Below are 3,722 nucleotides of genomic sequence, written 5' to 3'. Positions count from 1 at the left end.
ACTTTCCTAGACCAATCTAATGGTTTTAGGAAAGGTACCAAGGTTTTTCTTATCTACCACAGTTTTCACCCCTTTAAATAGGGGATTTTCCCTTTTGGCTTAAACATGAATCAAGCTGTTTATCTCCTTCACCATACACAAAAGTTCTTTGTGAAATATTTAATTGGGGTCTTTGGGACCGTGTGATACTGAGATCTAAGTGATCGGAGTTGTAGTCGGTTTCTTTGTTTGTGGAGTTACCGTGAGCCGGTTCATAGTGGAAACGGTGCCTTGTGACCATATTCCTTTATCGAGATATTGGATTTGGCTACTCTGAGCCAGTTAATCACTATTTGATTTGATTTAATTATTTCATTATTTCTTTCATTTGATATTATCATTTAAGTTGTATATTGGGCTGTAATAATCAAATTTCGTACTCTACTCCAATTTTGGTAATAGTTGGATAGTATTTTCTAGTGATTTCCACTCTACACTACTCAAACTAAATTAATACTCACTTCCATATGAGTATGATCAACGAAGGAGGTAATCCGAACACAAACTAAATTTATACTTACTTCAATATGATGCTTCAACATATGTCAAAACAAAATTTATAATTTTGATAATTTTAGTAATTTATACTAACTGCTCGAACACTATTTCAATTGGTATAAGCAGAGATAATTTGTTCGTATAGTATATATGTAGAAGAATCATATGGAAGTAAGTATTGATTTAGTATGAGTACGGATTACATCCTTCATTGATCATACTCATATGGAAGTGAGTATTAATTTAGTTTGTATAGCGATTACATCTTTTGTTGATCGTACAAAATGTATCGGCAAGTTTTAACTAGTCACAAATAGGATTATATGTACTTCTTGTTGATGTGCATAGGGATAAATTAAATCAAATTGTTTGCGATTAAATTTGAGATTGATGAATAAATGTACAATGTGAATATATTAATATAAGACTACGAACACGAATGATCGCATGTTAACGGTTATGATTATCTATAAAAGCGTATCAATCATTGCAATATTGTTGAATATTAACGAGGAATAAGTTGTGTGATTAGTTCTTGCAACATATAATGAAGAATTCATGTAAAATAATTCAGGAAACTAATTTTCTACTGCATACAACAGCGTTATTACAAAACTAAAACAAAAAAAAATATATTAAATGGATGCAATCAGTATCATCAACGGATAGATAGTGCAACTTAATTACTTTCATATTAATCTTGGACCAAAAGATGTCCCAATACATGAATCAATTTTATATAGTAACAATTACAAGAAAAGTATAATTAACATTCAGAATTTGCTCCAATTAAATTTCAGTAAATCTGAATAAGGAATTAAATCTGTAGACCACATTTATTAACGTTCAATTAATATAGATTTTGTCATTATAATCTATGTTTTCACATATATAGTAGATTGACGAATTAATGAGAATACTTTTTCGGATTCAAAATTCAATTTAGTAAACTCACTCGATTTTACTCAAAAGCAAATCCTACGTAAGATATGGATAATTACTAAGTACTTCATCATTAACATTTAATTTCTCATAATTTTTTTTCTCATTCAATATAGTAACATTACTCATTATACATCCCAAGAATAATTTTTTTACAAAAAATAATTATCGATGAATTTATTGCAACTCTTATGGTACCTGCACGGTGTAGATTTTGACATCTTCATTATGATTAGTATTGGTATTATCTTTTTACGATAGCTTAGCAATAATTAATGATTCTTTTCCTATTTCGTAAATATAGTAAAAAATACAGTAATTTGGACAGACTCCTTGCTCATGATTTATTTGAATTGTTACATTGTAAGTGGATAGAGATAGAGGTGAAGTTATGAATGGCTTGATTTATTCCACATTGTGTGTACATATGTATGTATAAATACCCCCCTACACATCCTATATTTCTTCACGTTTCAAACAATTGTCTAGGTAATTCCTTTCACATCAATTGAACTTGTTCGTGATTCTCTCTAGAGCCCACAAATGTTTGAAGTTTTTCTTCAAACAAATCCTTTTGAAGAAGAGAAATTAATCCAAGAATTGAGAACTGCTTGTCACTCTACGATAGATAGATGTTCTAAAATAGTAGATTGTATTTAGTACATGTTTTGTTTGTTTTGTTTGAGAGTATTCTAACACGTGAACTTTTTCCTTTTTTATTTCTGTGACGTAATTGACAGGTGTTAAAAAAAGTAAAAGTATTACCAATTAGAATGTCGATCTCCGCCTGGAAGCCAGCACAATCTAGCATGATGAACTTTTCAGTTCGGGGCATGATGAACAAGCACCAAGGAAAGGATAAGGTGGTGGTGGTATTGGGTGCCACTGGCACAGGCAAATCGCGCCTGGCGATAGACCTGGCCACCCGTTTCGGGGCAGAGGTCATCAACTCGGACAAAATTCAGGTCTACAAGGGCCTAGACATAGTTACCAATAAGGTGAGAAATGAGGAATAACGCGGCGTGCCACACCATTTGCTCGGTATCATTGATCCGGAGATGGATTTCACTTTACATGATTTTGTGCATCATGCATTGCTGGCTGCTGATGCCATCGTTCAAAAGAATCGGTTGCCAATCATTGCGGGAGGGTCTAATTCCTTCATACAGGGACTTGTCAGTGACAACACTGAGTTTCCCTCCAAGTACGAGTGTTGTTTTCTCTGGATGGATGTGGCGATCCCGGTCTTGCATTCGTACGTGTCGAACAGGGTTGATCAGATGGTGGATAGCGGGTTGCTGGAGGAGGGTAAGGCATTTTTTGATCCAAAAATTCGCGACTATGATTATGGGATTAGGCGTGCCATTGGGGTCCCCGAGATGGATGAGTTCTTCAGGAGTGAGGGTCTTGTCGATGGTGAAACTAGGGCTAAGCTTCTTAAGGCAGCTATTGATAAAATTAAGAGGAACACTTGCAAATTAGCTTGCCGTCAAGTTGAAAAGATTTTGAGGACAAGGGAGGAATTCGGGTGGCGGATCCATCAGTTGAACGCCACAGAGGTATTCCTTCAACATATTAGAGATGCCAATGAAGCATGGGAGAAATTGGTGCTGGAGCCTAGTACGAACATTGTGGCTCGTTTCATTTGCAAATGAAACATAGATACAAAATTGAGTGCATATGAACAGTTAGTATGATCAATTATGTACCTTCGTGCATCTAAACAATATGTATGAGCAGCAAAATTTTGTAGTCCTACTGATATACTGGGTTAAAATTCATGGCGGTACAATCAGTGTGAAAGCATTAATATTCAATGATTTGATCAGTGAAATATATATGTAATCCAATTTGATCAGTGTGATTATATATATGTAATATTCAAAGCATTAACTCTTGTCCGTGTGATTAGCTTTATCAACAAGAAATATATATAATCCTATTTGCATCTCGTTAAAACCTGTCGAATCATTTAGTAGGATCAACAAAAGATGTAATCCCTACTCGAACTAAATTAATACTCACTTCCATATGAGCGTGATCAACAAAGGATGTAATCCGTAACCAAACTAAATTAATACTTACTTCAATATTATGCTTCTACATACGTACAAACAAAATTTATTATCTCTACTTATACTAATTAAACTAGTGTTCGAGCAGTTAGTGTGATCATTTAAATGTTAAATCCTACTTGTATAGGTATAAAAATAGAGTTTCTGTCTTGTAATTTATGATGGGGT

General features: G+C 33.9%; 1 pseudogene; it reads left to right on the top strand.

The window, feature by feature from the left end:
- On the top strand, nucleotides 2,231-3,134 carry LOC105172327 (annotated as a pseudogene).

Source organism: Sesamum indicum, linkage group LG10, assembly GCF_000512975.1.
Source record: "Sesamum indicum cultivar Zhongzhi No. 13 linkage group LG10, S_indicum_v1.0, whole genome shotgun sequence".
Lineage (NCBI taxonomy): Eukaryota > Viridiplantae > Streptophyta > Magnoliopsida > Lamiales > Pedaliaceae > Sesamum > Sesamum indicum.
This window is presented reverse-complemented; position numbering and strand designations above follow the sequence as displayed.